The sequence below is a fragment of the Rhinoraja longicauda genome, chromosome 36 (genome assembly GCF_053455715.1).
Source record: "Rhinoraja longicauda isolate Sanriku21f chromosome 36, sRhiLon1.1, whole genome shotgun sequence".
Taxonomy (NCBI): Eukaryota; Metazoa; Chordata; class Chondrichthyes; order Rajiformes; family Arhynchobatidae; genus Rhinoraja; species Rhinoraja longicauda.
Genome location: NC_135988.1, coordinates 10,892,363 through 10,910,750, shown reverse-complemented (window position 1 = coordinate 10,910,750; position 18,388 = coordinate 10,892,363). Strand labels below are relative to the sequence as shown.

Here is an 18,388-nt window from a genome sequence, read left to right as displayed (position 1 = left end):
AGAATGTTGGCCTTCGTAACAAGAGGAGTTGAGTATAGGAGCAAAGAGGTCCTTCTACAGTTGTACCGGGCCCTGGTGAGACCGCACCTGGAGTACTGTGTGCAGTTTTGGTCTCCAAATTTGAGGAAGGATATTCTTGCTATGGAGGGCGTGCAGCGTAGGTTCACTAGGTTAATTCCCGGAATGGCGGGACTGTCGTATGTTGAAAGGCTGGAGCGATTGGGCTTGTATACACTGGAATTTAGAAGGATGAGGGGGGATCTTATTGAAACATATAAGATAATTAGGGGATTGGACACATTAGAGGCAGGAAACATGTTCCCAATGTTGGGGGAGTCCAGAACAAGGGGCCACAGTTTAAGAATAAGGGGTAGGCCATTTAGAACGGAGATGAGGAAGAACTTTTTCAGTCAGAGAGTGGTGAAGGTGTGGAATTCTCTGCCTCAGAAGGCAGTGGAGGCCAGTTCGTTGGATGCTTTCAAGAGAGAGCTGGATAGAGCTCTTAAGGATAGCGGAGTGAGGGGGTATGGGGAGAAGGCAGGAACGGGGTACTGATTGAGAGTGATCAGCCATGATCGCATTGAATGGCGGTGCTGGCTCGAAGGGCTGAATGGCCTACTCCTGCACCTATTGTCTATTGTCTATTGTCTATTCTCTAAAGATACAGGCGTACAAGGAAAGATTTGAGACCCAGAAAGGCGAACATGCTATGGGACAAGGTGGAAGCTCCACTGAGGTGGAATGAAGGGAAATTAAGATGTCTACAGGATTAGAGGAGATTAGTGATCTCGAAATTCTGACACGTTCCAGAGACCCTATTTAAATATTAATACATTCTTACAGATGGTGGATGAAGACTGACACACCTTACTGGAACTCCTGTATGATTTTAGTAAGTACTGAAAAATGTTAAGAAACATTCAGACAAGTATCTGGATAGGATAGGTTTAGAGGGACATGGACCAAACACAGGCAAGGGGGACAAGTGTAGATAGGGCATGTTGGTCGGCATGGGGAAGTTGGGCCGAAGGGCCTGTTTCCACCCCACATGTCTCTATGATTCTATGTTGGAACTCCACAACGAGAGATTGTATCAGAGTGTCATCGGGACATACAGCGTGGAAACAGGCCCAACTTGCCCACGCCGACCGACATGCCTCATCTACACCAGTCCCCACAAATGGAGACTCAATCATAATTTCACGTCACAACAAAAAAAATACTGATGCAGTCATTATTAAAATAATGTAAATATTAATAACCAGGCCAAACATAGGTGTGATCTTGCTGCACACGTGACACAAGCCAAAAGGCCTCCCCCAGCCCCACTCCCACCCCCCCCCCCCACAACTCCATGCCCACCATGATCAAATGCCAACGAGCAGTATCGCAGCAACTCCTGGTATGCATGGCGACATGCGTTATCTTTACAGCGCATGTCATCATTAGCACGAGGTAACAGAAGTAATGTGTTTGAAGGGCAAAGCAGTACAGATAAATACCGGAATCTGATAACCTTTGCAAACTGGCTCCCGAGCCCGCTGTACTGATGCTGACTGACCCCCCACCTCTGCCTCCGGTGAATATTTTTGCTTTCTTTCCAAAGGAACTCAATCGGCTGGTTTGAGCTGTCAAGGCATTGAACCATGGCAAGCTGAAGAGGATTCTCAGCAAGATTATCGTTATTCTTGTAAATATTCATCAGGAGTTAAAACCTGGGGTGTCAGCGGTGAGATAGAGGGCATCAGCGTACATTATTGACTCCGTCGACTCCATCTACACTTCAGGCTGCCGTGGAAAAGCAGCCCTGCATAATCAAAGACTTATCCCACCCAGGTCATTCCCTCTTCTCCCTGCTCCCGTCCGGCAGAATGCACAGAAGCTGTAAAGCACGCACTGCCAGACACAGGAACAACTTCTACCCCTCTGTCATCAAGCTTCTGAACGGCCCTTCCGTAAGTTAGGGAACAGTCCGATTCACCTCTACCCGAGTGTGGACATTGGACGTTGTCTATTGACAAGTGCTGGAATTCCCTGCCTCAGAAGGCAGTGGAGGCCAATTCTCTGAATGCTTTCAAGAGAGAGCCAGATAGAGCTCTTAAGGATAGCGGAGTCAGGGGGTATGGGGAGAAGGCAGGAACGGGGTACTGATTGAGAATGATCAGCCATGATCACATTGAACGGTGGTGCTGGCTTGAAGGGCCGAATGGTCTCCTCCTGCACCTATTGTCTATTGTCTATTGCTCTACAATGCTGAGAACTATAATCTGCATTATTTTCTCTACCTATTGTACTTAAGTTTGACTTGATTGTATTTTCTTGATTAGTACGGGTGTCAGAGGTTATGGGGAGAAGGCAGGAGAATGGGGTTAGGAGGGAGAGATAGATCAACCATGATTGAATGGCAGGGTGGACTTGATGGGCCGAATGGCCTAAATTCTACTCCTATCACTTATGAACTTATGAAGTTATGTATCGTATTATCTCATGGCAGCATGCAAAACAAAGCACTTTACTGCACCTCAGTGTACATAAACCTAAATCTATAGAGGTCCACCAACGATTTTCTGGCAATTGGTGGTCCGGAATGCAAAGTTACGATGGCGCACTTGAAACTCCCCCCAGAAGTCCCCTTCCTCCAGCGCTTTGTGTCTTTTCCACTCTGCAGTTCCTTGCGTCTCCACCTCACGGTCGGGTTGTGGATTCAAGAACCGCTCATGAAGTGCGATCACAACAACGTAAGTTGATGTCCCAGTACGATACTGAGAGAGCTTTGTACTGATGGAGACATATCTCTTTGGACTGAGGCAATTCGCCTCCTCTCCCAGCTGGATGCCAAAGAGGAAGAGAAGAACAGTGGATTATCCCCAGTGGCCTGGTTCATTACCTGGTCACGTCAAGTCAGGTTGAATTTATTGTCATATGCACAAGTACAGCGATGTACACATACAATGAAAATGGCACCAGCAGCACAGGCACATAGACTCACACAAAAAAACGTATATCATTACATAACCAATCAACGGAAAAATCTGCAAGATAATTTTTTTAAAAGACAGTGTACAAAGACAAGACAGCACAAAACACAATTAGTAAAATGACGGTATCACAAAATGCTGGAGTAACTCAGCGGGTAAGGCAGCATCTCTGGAGAGAAGGAATGGGTGTCGTTTCGGGTCGAGACCCGAAAGAACACCCATTCTTTCTCTCCAGAGATGCTGCCTGACCCGCTGAGTTACTCCAGCATTTTGTGATACCTTCGATTTGCACCTGGATCTGCAGTTATTTTCCTACCTTAGTAAAATTTCATATTTATTTTCATATTTCAGATACAGCGTGGAAACAGGCCTTTTTGGCCCACCAAGTCCGCGTCGCCCAGCGATCCCCACACATTAACACTATCCTACACACACTAGGGACAATTTTTACATTTACCCAGTCAATTAACCTACATACCTGTACGTCTTTGGAGTGTGGGAGGAAACCGAAGATCTCGGGGAAAACCCACGCAGGTCACGGGGAGAACGTACAAACTCCTTACAGTACAGCACCCGTAGTCAGGATCGAACCTGGATCGAAGATGACGGTCATAGTAGTCTAGTGGTTATGTTGCTTGACCAGCAATCATTGTTTCAGTTAATATAGACACAAAAAAGCTGGAGTAACTCAGCGGGTCAGGCAGCATCTGGAAAAAAAAATAGGTGACGTTTCGGGTCGAGTCCCTTCCTCAGACTGAGAGTCAGGGGAGAGTGAAACAAGAGATTCGGTCCATCAATTCTACTCCGCCATTCAATCATGGCTGATCTATCTCTCCCCTAACCCCATTCTCCTGCCTTCTCCCCATTACCTCTGACACCTGTACTAATCAAGAATCTATCTGTTGTTGTTGTTCGTCCTTCGGGTTCGAAGATGACCATGACTTTACTTTCAGTTGGAGGATTGGAGAATGTGGGTCCGGAAGTGACTGGTGAGGCCAATCCGGGCCCGGAAGGCACGCCCACACGTAGGACACAAGTGGATGGGCTCTGCAGTGGAAGTTGAGGTAGCCCGGGCCTTGCGCGCGGTGCGTTTCCTCTGGGCCTCTGCAGTGCGTCTGTTCTCTGCTGCACGTGCTCCTGTGGTGAGTTTGCTATGCCAGGTTGGACGGTCCAGAGCAAGAGACTCCCAAGTGCTGAGGTTGATGTCCAAGTCTTTGAGGGACACTTAATCAAGAATCTGCCTTAAATATACACCATATTCTGACCGATGTGCCGAAGGCCTTCTTGACCAACTTATCTACCCATGTCTAAAGAAGGGTCTCGACCCGAAACGTCACCCATTCCTTCTCTCCTGAGATGCTGCCTGACCTGCTGAGTTACTCCAGCATTTTGTGAATAAATACCTTCGATTTGTACCAGCATCTGCAGTTATTTTCTTATCTAACCGTGATGCCATTTTCAAGGAATAGTCTGAAGAAGGGTCTCGACCCGAAACGTCACCCATTCCTTCTCTGAAACAGCATTTTGTGCCTCTCTGCCTGAACTATGTCCACTGACTTTGCCTCCACAGCCTTCTGTGGCAGAGAATTCCACAGATTCACTGGCCTTGCAAGGGCAACGCGTTCGGACGACGAGGGAGGCTATTGTGAGCATCTGCTGTGGGCCGGATTATGGTTGCTCCAGGCTCCCCACCACCCCGATCAAAGCTATGCAAATGGACCCCTTTGGTCGGCTGGGAGAAGTGCCTGACAACATGGATGGGACCAGGCGGGATGCTGTGGCACAACAAAGATAACAGAGCGACACCATGTTGAGAATGAGACAGAATTATTCATCGTCCTCTTTTAAGAGCGAGCTACAACTGACTTACACAAGGTTTGCGGCGGTCACAGCAGTCAGTGAAGGCTAGGACAACCTGCAGCGTGAGCAGGTGTTAATTCATTTGCTTACGTCGTGTAAAAATCAGGCATTCATCTCAGTGACTACCAACCTTGCAATAGACAATAGACAATAGGTGCAGGAGGAGGCCATTCGGCCCTTCGAGCCAGCACCGCCATTCAATGTGATCATGGCTGATCATTCTCAATCAGTACCCCGTTCCTGCCTTCTCCCCATACCCTCTGACTGCTATCCTTAAGAGCTCTATCTAGCTCTCTCTTGAATGCATTCAGAGAATTGTCCTCCACTGCCTTCTGAGGCAGAGAATTCCACAGATTCACAACTCTCTGACTGAAAAAGTTTTTCCTCATCTCAGTTCTAAATGGCCTACCCCTTATTCGTAAACTGTGGCCCCTGGTTCTGGACTCCCCCAACATTGGGAACATGTTTCCTGCCTCTAACGTGTCCAACCCCTTAATAATCTTATACGTTTCGATAAGATCCTCTCTCATCCTTCTAAATTCCAGTGTATACTTGCATTAAACATAAATCCCCCTCTACACATTCCAGCATCCCGCGTTCCCCCGAGATTCCGGATCCGGGTCCGGGAATTCCTTAATCCCTCACACAAGTGGCCGGGTTAATCCACAAAGTCGTTGCAGGAGCAGCCCTGAAGATTTGGCACTGGATCACATCAATTTTCCACAGCCCCGACTCGCTGGGTAGAGCTCGACTGCAAGTCCTAAGGTTTACGGTTCAAGACCCACTCGAGAGTTTCAACACAGACGACTCGAGCCCTTAGAATAAGACTATAAGATTATTAAGGGGTTGGACACGTTAAGAGGCAGGAAACATGTTCCCAATGTTGGGGGAGTCCAGAACCAGGGACCACAGTTTAAGAATAAGGGGAAGGCCATTTAGAACGGAGATGAGGAAAAACTTTTTCAGTCAGAGAGTTGTGAATCTGTGGAATTCTCTGCCTCAGAAGGCAGTGGAGGCCAATTCTCTGAATGCATTCAAGAGAGAGCTAGATAGAGCTCTTAAGGATAGCGGAGTCATGGGGTATGGGGAGAAGGCAGGAACGGGGTACTGATTGAGAATGATCAGCCATGATCACATTGAATGGCGGTGCTGGCTTGAAGGGCCGAATGGTCTACTCCTGCACCTATTGTCTATTGTCTAAAGTCTATAATAACATCTTGGATGAGATTCCAAACTGAGCCTCTGCCCAGTCATGTGGAGGAACTACTTCATGGAGCTTCAAGGATTCTCCATCGTGTCCTGGCCCTGATTTATCTCTCAATCAATATCACTAAAACCCAACATAATATTTTTCTTCGTTTAGACATCCAGTATGGAAACACCGTACGGACCTTTCGGCCCACCAAGTCCACTCTGACCATTAATCACCCGCCATACTAGCCCCCCACTTTTGCATCCGACACGTGGGGGGCAATTTGCAGAGGCCAATTAACCTACAAACCCATACATCTTTGTGCTGTGGGAAGAAACTGGTACACCTGGAGGAAATCCACGTGGTCACAGGGAGAACGTACAAACTCCCCACATACATATGTACTGATCCCTAGGTGAGTGTGTCGATATTTGTACAGACTCCAAGCTAAGTGTATCAATATTTGACCTGATCTCTAGATTTGTGTGTATCAATATTTACACTGATCTCTAGTTATGCATGTGTCAATATATGCATCAACCTCTAACTAAGTGTGTCAATATTTGCACTGATTCCTACACGAGTGCGTTAATACATGTACTGATCCCTAGGTGAGTGTGTCAATATCTGTACTGACCCCTAGGTGAGTGTGTCAGCATTTGCTCTGATCGCGAGGTATGCGTGTGTCAATATGTGCACTGATCCCGAGGTGTATGTGTGTTAATATTTGTACTGATCACGGGTTCAATAGTTGCTCTGATCCATAGGAATGTGTGTGTGTCAATATTTGCACCGATCCACAGCTGAGTGTGTCAATATTGGCACGGATCCGGATGCGAATATGTTAGTATTTGCACAGATCCAAAGGAATGCGTGTCAATAATTATCACCTGTGGTGTGTGCACGCCAATATTTGCAATAACAATGTGCGCGCAAAATTTCCATAATCGTGTGTGTGTGTGTGCATGTGTGTGTGTGTGCGTGCATTTGTGTGTGTGTGTGCGTGCATTTGTGTGTGTGCGTGCATGTGTGTGTGTGTGTGCGTGCATGTGTGCGTGCATGTGTGTGGGAATACTTACATTAATCTCTTGGGCTATGTATCAATATTTCCATGATGCCAACACTGTGCGTGTGCGTGTGTGTTTGTGTGAGCGTTTGTGTGTGTGCGTTTGTGTGTGTGCGTTTGCGTATGCGGGTGTGTGTGTGTGTGTGTGTGTGTGCATGTTTGCGTGTGCGTTTGTGTGCGTGTGTGTGTGCGTGTGTGTGTGTGCGCGTTTGTGTATGCGCATGTGTGTGTGCGTGTGCGTTTGTGTGCGCGTTTGTGTGAGCGTGTGTGTGCGCTTGTGTTTGCATTTGTGTATGCGCATGTGTGTGTGCGTGTGCGTTTGTGTGCACGTTTGTCTGTGCGTGTGTGAGGATATTTGCATTTTAACTCTTGACCTCTTGGCGCGTGTCATACGGTCATTAGGGATAGGAGCAGAAGCAGGCCATTCGGCCCATCACGTCTACTCCACCATTCAATCATGGCTGATCGACCTCTCCGTCTGAACCCCATTCTCCTGCCTTCTCCCCCCATAACCAATGACACCCGTGCGTGCCAATATTTGCACCAATCTCTTGGTCAGTGTTTGAGTATTTACAGATCCCGAGGCCTGTGTGATTGCCAGGATTTACACTGAGCCTGAGGTAAATGGGTTAATATCTGCAACAGGGTTGTCATCGAAGCAGCAATCCCCTGGCCCAGGGGACTCAGGGTGTTAGTCTGCATCCCTTCAGAATTGTTGCTTGCAGGAACTTTACTGTCTTAATTGGAGCTTCAGCCCAAGTGCCAGAGTTAGCCGAATAAGCAAGATATATATTTCCCCATTAAAAAAGTGTGTAAGTCTGACATTTACAAATTCTGCACTGAGAAGCATGATTAAATAATCCCAAACCTTGGAATAATAAACGCAATGGAACATATTCATTAAATCACCAAACATGAAATGAAATGCAATAAATGATTAATTAATTTTAATAAAATCTAATAATCCACTTTATGCAATGAGAGGGAACAGTGCTCAATTAAACATCAAAACAACGTCGAATCTCATTCAGCATATTCTGAATCTTCAGCAAGGATAAGTCAACTGGTAAAAAATTGGGTGCAGGAGAACAGTTTTAGCAACAAGGAGCCTGTATTTGGCCCATTGTCCTCTAAACCCTAATCTATTCATATATTGTCCAAATGTCTTCCAAAACCATCCACTTCTTTTAGTTTGTTTTTTTGTACAGAGATAGAATGTGGAAACCGGCCCTTCGGCCCACCAAGTCCGCAATGACCAACGATTCGATCCCCGCATACTGACACTATCCTACACACACTAGCGACAATTTGCATTGATACCAAGCCAATTAATCTACAAAACCTGTACACCTTTGGAGTGTGGGAGGAAACCAAAGATCTTGGAGAAAACCCACGCAGGTCACGGGGGGAACGCACAAACTCCGTACAGACAAGCGCCCCTTAGTCAGGATCGAACCCGGGTCTCTGGCGCTGTGAGGCAGCAGCTCTGGCTATGCCACCATGCCACCCTAACTCTTCTGCAACTCATTCCAGATAACCAGGCAACCCTTTTGAGTGAAAAAGTTGCTTCTGACATCATAGAGTTATACAGCACGGAAACAGGCCCTTCAGCCCAGCTCGCCTGTGCTGAACAAAATGTCCCATCTACACTCATCCCACCTGCCCACAATTGGTCTAGGCCCCTCTAAACCTTTCCTATCCATGTACCTGTCCAAATGTCTTTTAACTGTTGTTATAATACCTACCTTACAGCGCTTACAGCGCCAGAGACCCGGGTTCGATCCTGGCGACTGCTGTTTGTCTATATCTTCGGAGTTTGTACATTCTCCCCGTGACCTGCATGGGTTTTCTCTGAGGACTTCGGTTTCCTCCCACACTCCAAAGACGTACAGGTTTGTAGGTTAATTGGCTGGTATGAATGTAAAAATTGTCCCTAGTGTGTGTAGGATAGTGTTAAGCAGTGGAGGCCATTTCTCTGAATGCATTCAAGAGAGAGCTAGATAGAGCTCTTAAGGATAGCAGAGTCAGGGGGTATGGGGAGAAGGCAGGAACAGGGTACTGATTGAGAATGATCAGCCATGATCACATTGAATGGCGGTGCTGGCTCGAAGGGCCGAATGGCCTCCTCCTACACCTATTGTCTATTGTCTATTAATGTGCGGGGATCGCTGGTTGGTGTGGACTCGGTGGGCCGAAGGGCCTATTTCCCCTCTGTATCTCTAAAAAAAAATTATAAACTAAGATGCACAATATTTTTTTTTCCAAATGAGCAAACATTGCCAACAGGATCTGACGTTTACACATGATTTCCTTATCCTTATCCTGGGTGCCTTTCCCAGGCAGTAAGGGCTGTGGAGAGTACGTTCAACACAACATTCATGGCCATATCTCAAAGGAACACTCACTCCATGAACAAGGCCTTTCACTTTGGTTTGCAATCACTGCCTCCAAATCTTGTACCATGTGCACGCTTTCTTGGCCACGGCCATTGCATGTATTATCTACGGGCAAAACACATTGCCACAAATCACTCTTCAAAGGGATGGGGGAGGGTTGGAGATTTTGGCGGGATGGCTGGTCGCGAGGACACATCGCTTATCTGCACCACCCCAGCCACACATATCACCCGCGAACTGTCCCACGTACACAATGGGTACAAAAAGACACCTATTGCCATCACACAGCTCACTGAACGGAAACCTTTGAGGGGGAGAACAGGAGATCTGTGCAATTTGACGAAAGCACGCAACCGTGATGATCAATGTCTGGCGCATGCATGGCGATTGTGAACCAAGAACGTCCTTTAGCAGCAACACTGTACAGAAACAAGATGGTGATGAACAAAGTGATGAACAAAGTACCACAGCTTCTGCACAACAACCAAATAGCCAGCAATGGCCTGTTCCCTTTATCATCGTTACTTTATTTGCATATCTTTCATTCATTTGTTCTATATCTCTCTATATCATCATCTAAATAGAAACATAGAAATTAGAAAATAGGTGCGGGAGTAGGCCATTCGGCCCTTCGAGCCTGCACCGCCATTCTATATGATCATGGCTGATCATCCAACTCAGTATCCCATACCTGCCTTCTCTCCATACCCCCTGATCCCTTTAGCCATAATGGCCACATCTAACTCCCTCTTAAATATAGCCAATGAACTGGCCTCAACTACCTTCTGCGGCAGAGAATTCCACAGACTCACCACTCTCTGTGTGAAGAAATTTTTTCTCATCTCGGTCCTAAAAGACTTCCCTCTTATCCTTAAGCTGTTACCCCTGGTTCTGGACTTCCCCAACATCGGGAACAATCTTCCCGCATCTAGCCTCTCCAACCCCTTAAGAATTTTATATGTTTCAATAAGATCCTCCCTCAGTCTTCTAAATTCCAGCGAGTATAAGCCCAGTCTTTCTTCATATGAAAGTCCTGCCATCCCAGGAGTCAATCTGGTGAACCTTCTCTGTACTCCCTCTAAGGCTTGAATGTCTTTCCTCACTATGGAACAAGCTGCCGGAGGAGGTAGTTGAGGCAGGGACTATCCCAACATTTAAGAAGCAGTTAGACAAGTACATGGATAGGACAGGTTTGGAGGGATATTGACCTAATGCGGGCAGATGGGACTAGTGCAGCTGGGACATGTTGGCCAGTGTGGGCAAGTTGGGCTTGAAGGGCCTGTTTCCACACTGTATCAATCTATGAGCCGACCCATTCCTTCTCTCCAGAGATGCTGCCTGTCCCGCTGAGTTACTTCAGCAGTTTGTGTCTGTCTATAGCTTCTGTGGAGGCTGGTTTCGATTCCGGTTTAGATTAGATTATTGTCGTATACACCGGGGTGCAATGAAAGTCTACGTTCACATGAAGCTCAGAAATAATCATGATCAATACTACAATAAATACAACAATGAAGGCGAAACAGAAGTATGAGCGCAAGATTATTTAGTGTGATGTAGTCGCAGAGACCACGCCGACTTTCGATCACCGGTACATTAGTTCAATGTTATCCCACTTTCACATCCTATACATCAGGGGCCAATTAATCCACAAACGAGAAATATAGACAGTCTTGTCTGCCCTCTCAGAAGAACATAAAAGTTACTGTAGCTAATGGAGAATCAAAGTGGTTTTCCACGATGTGATAACGAGGGATTGAGGGGAGACCGGAGCAAAGCGTGTGGAATTATGGAGGCAGAGATAGGGTAGACAGTCAGAGCACTTTATCCCAGGGTGGAACTGTCAAGGACTAGAGGGCATAGCTTTCAGGTGAGAGGGGCAATGTTTAAAAGAGGTGCGCGGGGCAAGTTTTGTTTTTAAACATGGAGAGTGGTGGGTGCCTGGAACATGCTGCCAGGGATGGTGATAGAGGCATTCAAGATGTTTTTAGATGGGCACATATTCAAGATTCAAGATTGATGTATGCAGAGAATGGTGGGATATGGATCACGTGCAGGCAGAGGAGATTAGTTGAACTTGGCGTCTTGTATGGGATGGACATTGAGGGCCGAAGGGCCTGTTCCTGTGTTGTTCTCTGTTCTATGTTCATCCCTCCCTTATATCATCAGGACAGATGTCCTACCTGATCTTATAACATTGCCGTTTGTGGGTGCCAAAGCAGAAGCTACAAATGCCATTTTACTACCACGATATATTTTGTAAGCACCTCACTGCTTTAAGACAATCCTGAAGTCGTGCACTGTTCTGACAATGCAAGTCTTTCTGTCTTCAATTTTCAACCGGCCGACCCCGACTCAGAGACACACCAAGAGCCACATCAAGGTTTCAACTGCAACACTTTCATCACGTTCAGTACTTGTGGGCTGTCGTATGATTTCACAGTGTGTTGTGGTTGGTGAGGAGGCTGGAAGACAGACCAAAAGGGACAAGACTAACTAGTTGCAGCCTCACCTCTCACCCCAGTTCATGTCCGCTGGAGTTTCACATTGACAACTGCAGCTCATGCCAATGACCCGAACTGTAACACACACTCGCATTTATACTGCACATTCACAGTCTCAAAAATGTCCCAAAGGTACTTTATTGGGACCGAGTCACAGGAAGAAAACATTGGGGCAGATGGCCAGAGGTTTCGGTTTATTATTGTCACATGTACCGAGGTACAGTGTAAAGCTTCGTCATGCATGGCCTCCAGCCAAATCAGGTAAGGCTATACATAAATACCATCAAGCCAAACACAAGGACAATAGGTAAAGCAATGGGAAGACACAGAGTGCAGAATATAGTTCTCAGCATTGTAGCGCACCAGTTCCATGTACAAGAAGTGTAAGAAAATAACATAGAAACATAGAAACATAGAAAATAGGTGCAGGAGTAGGCCATTCGGCCCTTCGAGCCTGCACCGCCATTCAATATGATCATGGCTGATCATCCAGCTCAGTGACCTGTACCTGCCTTCTCTTCATACCCCCTGATCCGTTTAGCCACAAGGGCCACATCTAACTCCCTCTTAAATATAGCCAATGAACTGGCTTCAACTACCTTCTGTGGCAGAGAATTCCACAGACTCACCACTCTCTGTGTGAAGAAATGTTTTCTCATCTCGGTCCTAAAAGACTTCTCCCTTATCCTTAAGCTGTGAGCCCTGGTTCTGGACTTCCCCAACATCGGGAACAATCTTCCCGCATCTAGCCTCTCCAACCCCTTAAGAATTTTATATGTTTCAATAAGATCCCCCCTCAGTCTTCTAAATTCCAGCGAGTATAAGCCTAGTTTATCCAGTCTTTCTTCATATGAAAGTCCTGCCATCCCAGGGGTTAATCTGGTGAACCTTCTCTGTACTCCCTCTAAGGCTAGAATGTCTTTCCAACTGCAGATACAAATCGAAGGTATTTATTTCACAAAATGCTGGAGTAACTCAGCAGGTCAGGCAGCATCTCAGGAGAGAAGGAATGGGTGATGTTTCGGGTCGAGACCCTTCTTCCGACTGAAGAAGGGTTTCGATCCAAAACGTAACCCATTCCTTCTCTCCTGAGATGCTGCCTGACCCGCTGAGTTACTCCAGCATTTTGTGAAATAAGTTCCATGTACACTGTCCAATGTCCACAATTGACTGTGGAGACCGCCAATGGATTTTTTTAAAGGCTGAGATAGATAGATTCTTGATTAGTACGGGTGTCAGGCGTTATGGGGAGAAGGCAGGAGAATGGGGTTCAGAGGGAAAGATAGATCAGCCACGATTGAATGGTGGAGTAGACTTAATGGGCCGAATGGCCTTATTGTGCTATTGTGACTCATGCACATGGATGGGGTAGAGGTGACTCAGATAGTAACCTAGCTTAGTCAGAATACCCTCTGTTTGTCAGAGAAGTAGGTTTTAAAAGCTCCTTGCGTGAAGAAAGAAGGTGAGAGGTGGAGGAAGGCTGAATGAATTTCAGACAGTAGGGACGTGGCCTATGAAGGCTAGGCTGCCATTGATCAGAGTCATAGTCATAAAGTCGTACATCATGGAAACAGGCCATTTGGCTCAACGTCTATGCTGACCAAAACGCCCCATCTATACCAATCTCACCTGACTGCATTTAACCAATATCCCTATAAAACCTTTTCTATCCATGTACCAGTCCAAACGTCTTTTAAAAGTTGTTATGGTTCAGCAGTTAGTTTCTGGATCAAGATGTCCAAGTTATATAAATGCAGATGAACTATTCTTGTCCGGTTTATTGCGGTGAGCGGCGAAATTTTGGATATTAACTACAATCATTTTTCAGACCCGCTTCCAAGGTTATTTCTACACCACATCACAGCTACTTGCTGCACGGGGCGTGACCTCTTAGAGATACAGCGTGTAGACTGGCCCTTCGGCCCACCGAGTCCACGCCGACCACCGACTAGTACTATCTCACACACTGGGGCCGTGTTTACAACTTTATTTACCGGCACGGTAGCGCAGCGGTAGAGTTGCTGCTTTACAGCGAATGCAGCGCCGGAGACTCAGGTTCGATCCTGACTACGGGTGCTGCACTGTAAGGAGTTTGTACGTTCTCCCCGTGACCTGCGTGGGTTTTCTCCGAGATCTTCGGTTTCCTCCCACACTCCAAAGACGTACAGGTACGTAGGTTAATTGGCTGGGTAAAATGTAAAAATTGTCCCTAGTGGGTGTAGGATAGTGTTAATGTACGGGGATCACTGGGCGGCACGGACTTGGTGGGCCGAAAAGGGCTGTTTCCGGCTGTATATATATGATATGATATGATGATAACCTACAAACCTGTAGGTCTTTGGAATGTGGGAGCAAACCTGAGCATCCGGAGAAAACCCACGTGGTCACGGAGAGAACGTACAAACTCCGTATAGACAGCACCCCGTAGTCGGGATGAAACCCGGGTCCTAAACGCTGTAAGTGCTGTGAGGCAGCAATTCCCTCTTCTGAAGACTGCCCTATCCTTTTTCTTCATATCCAGCTCTCAGCGTTCAGCAATTCAACAGCTGTGCCACTAATACGCAAAATCCCACTGACTCAGTCCCCTGGTGAGATATGAAAGGAGAGCTGGCGAAAACCTTGTGGCCTTCTCCGCGTTTCAACATGAAATACGTGTATCTGTCAGAAACACATCTGAACACCAGAATCTGATGGGAAATTGAAGCAGCTAATAATAAACGGGCTTCTCATGAGAGAGCTCGTGTAAATTGGAATTTTCAGCAGACAATTGACAACCTCTTGATGAGGGCCTGTCACTGCTAATTGCCAGTGCCCTGGGAAGTTCTTTGACGGCACTTGCCTGTTAACCAGTCACTACCTAGGATTTGCTGGACAGCTGAAGCATGCATTTCCGATCCTTCACAAGTTCGCAAGTTACAGGAGTAGAATTAGGCCATTCGGCCCGTCGAGTCTTTTCCGACATTCACTCATGGCTCCTAATCCCATGTTCTTGCCTTCTGGGGGCAGTATTAATCTACCATTGGTGTAGATGGGTGGCACAGACTTGATGGGCTGAAGGGCCTGTTTCCATGCTGTATCCCTCCCCGACTCAAAATACCATTCTGCTTGTATGCACGATAAACGGCACTCCCTTTATAAATCAGAAACCCATCAATAAGATGTTTGAAGCGCCTTTCTTCCTGTTATTTTTCTCACATTTGTTATGTTTAGCAGCTATTTTTAATCCTGAGATGCAGGTGGTTGTCTCAGCAATGCACTGGCTTGTACTGCTGTTCCAAAGACGACGTTTCATAAAGCAGTTGCGTTTACACACTGGTTAAAAACAATATCCCGCACAATGAAGGCACTGGAGATAATGTATCTGGTTGCCCGCACTGAATGCTGGCAAAAGCACCCGTTGGGCTGCATTCAACTCCTGCATGTTTCGTTCCTTCACCTTCAATAGACGTCACTGTGTAAAGGTCAGAGATACTTTCACTCAGCTTCATGCTGACCAAACCAGAGACCCCTTGTTCGATCCTGACTACGGGCGCCGTCTGCACGGAGTTTGTACGTCCTCCCCGTGACCTGCGTGGTTTTGCTCCGAGAACTTCGCTTTCCTCCCACACTCCAAAGACGTGCAGGTTTGTAGGTTAATTGGCTGGGCAAATGTAAAAATTGTCCCTAGTGGGTGTAGGATAGTGTTAATGTGCGGAGATCGCTGGTCGACGCGGACCCGGTGGACCGAAAGGGCCTGTTTCCGCGCTGTATCTCAAAACTAAACGAAACTAAACTAAGAGAAACATAGTTATTTCCCTTTCTGTCTCCTTTGCAATTCCTGTCCCGATTGGCGGCTGCTTTATTTGATAGTCTACAAGGAAGATTATTAATGCTGCTTTAATGCCCCAAACAAACTGCCATGGACAACGTTTGGAGCCGAGATGGCCACGTGCAAAATATCAAGTGGAGCTGGAAGAATGGGGAAAGTATACTGCGGTGTCTAGGCCAACATTATTCCCTCCTTTACTATAACCAGAAACAGTTTAAACTGTTGTTCAGTTTCCCTCCTCTAGTTTCCCTCCCCTGACTCTCAGTCTGACGAAGGGTCTCAATAGACAATAGACAATAGGTGCAGGAGTAGGCCATTCAGCCCTTCGAGCCAGCACCGCCATTCAATGCGATCATGGCTGATCACTCTCAATTAGAACCCCGTTCCTGCCTTCTCCCCATACCCCCTCACTCCGCTATCCTTAAGAGCTCTATCCAGCTCTCTCTTGAAAGCATCCAACGAACTGGCCTCCACTGCCTTCTGAGGCAGAGAATTCCACACCTTCAACACTCTCTGACTGAAAAAGTTCTTCCTCATCTCCGTTCTAATCTTCCCCATCTCCGTTCTCTCGACCCGAAACATCACCCATTCTCCAGAGATGCTGCCTGACCCGCTGAATTACTCCAGCATTTTATTGCTATCTTCTGTGTAAACCAGCATCTGCAGTTCCTTCTTACATATGTTCAGAATACCAGTTGGTTGCAAAGATAACTTCTGCGGTAGGCCAGGTATTTGTTTGTAGGACTTTAGAAACAAGGAACTGATTTTCAAGAAAGACACAAAATGGCGGAGCAACTCAACGTCTCTGGAGAACATGGATATGTGAGGTTTTTGATTCGCGACCTTCCTCAGTCAGAAGAAAGGTCCCAACCCAAAAAAGTCACCTACCCATGTTCTCCATAGATGCTGCCTGACCCACTGACTTACTCCAGCACTTGGTGTCTTCATTTATAGGACTTTGGTTCTTTTGTTTTTTCACAAGATCTGAAACTGATATGAGGTCAATATTTATTTGCGCGTTTTTTTTTCCTCTCCAAATGTCACTGAGCAGTTCCTTTGAAGATTTACCATTGAGAAGGAGTCTTTTTTTCCCACGAAAATACAGATGTGTGACACTGTTTAGACACTAATTAAGGTGCTTCACACATTTATTAACGGGCGGCATGGTGGCGCAGCGGTAGAGTTACTGCCTTACAGTGATTACAGTGGCAGAGACGTGGGTTCGATCCCGACTTCGGGTGCCGTCTGTGCGGAGTTTGCACGTTCTCCCCGTGACCTGCGTGGGTTTTCTCCGAGATCTTTGGTTTCCTCCCACACTCCAAAAACGTACAGGTATGTAGGTTAACTGGCATGGTATAAATGTAAATTGTCCACAGTGTGTGTAGGGTAGTGTTAAGGGCCTGTCCCACTTAGGCTGCTTTAAGGCGACTACCGGCGACTAGGCTGTCACCGAACGTTCGCCGGGGTGTCATGGGCGTGACCATGAGGAGTCTTCAATGAATCGTAGCGGATCTCGGCGCATCACGGAAAAAAATTCCAGATAGAAATTTCTGGGCGACAGCTGGCTTGTCGCCAGGTATCGTAGCTTATTGCGGGCGCTGTCGCATGCTGTCCCCAGGTTCACTGGGTTGTCACAGATGCATTTAGAAGCACGTAGTATTAAATCAAGAAAAGGCATTTGAAGATACCAGAAGATAGTTTTGTTTAACCAATTTATTTACCGTCAGGACATTTGACGGGTAGATTGGAGGCGGCAGTTTGACGGTCAGGTAAGTGTGGGAATATCGCGATGTTTCCGAAGACGGTGTAATCTCTTAGCCAGGTGCTAGTTTCACAAAAAAAGTGACTTGTATCGACCTGGCTCGGCATTGTCGTGGTCATTATCGTGGTCATTGTCGTGGTCATTGTCGTGGTCATTGTCGTGGTCATTGTCGTGGTCATTGTCGTGGTCATTGTCGTGGTAATTGTCGTGGTCATTGTCGTGGTCATTGTCGTGGTCATTGTCGTGGTCATTGTCGTGGTCATTGTCGTGGTCATTGTCGTGGTCATTGTCGTGGTCATTGTCGTGGTCATTGTCGTGGTCATTGTCGTGGTCATTGTCGTGGTCATTGTCGTGGTCATTGTCGTGGTCATTGTCGTGGTCATTGTCGTGGTCATTGTCGTGGTCATTGTCGTGGTAATTGTCGTGGTCATTGTCGTGGTCATTGTCGTGGTCATTGTCGTGGTCATTGTCGTGGTCATTGTCGTGGTCATTGTCGTGGTCATTGTCGTGGTCATTGTCGTGGTCATTGTCGTGGTCATTGTCGTGGTAATTGTCGTGGTCATTGTCGTGGTCATTGTCGTGGTCATTGTCGTCGGGTAAAAGAAAATTTCAGCGATCTGCTACGACTTTGACAGTCGCCGACAGTCGCCTTAAAAATCGCGTAACTGGGGACCTAAATTGCGCGGGGACCGCTGATTGACACGGGCTCGGCGGGCCGAATGGCCTGTTTCCGCGCTCGACCTCTAAGCTAAACTAAAGTCATAGTCAACTGAAAAATAAAGGCCAGGGAAGAAAGTGTCATCTTCTGGAAAGTGCCTCCAGACC

The 18,388-nt window shown here is 46.8% G+C and overlaps 1 protein-coding gene across 1 annotated transcript in view; it reads right to left on the bottom strand.

Annotated features, from left to right (window-relative positions):
• LOC144610282 (netrin receptor UNC5D-like) overlaps positions 1-18,388 on the bottom strand; it is a 532,680-nt gene that overhangs the window by 332,112 nt on the left and 182,180 nt on the right. The window lies entirely within an intron of this gene.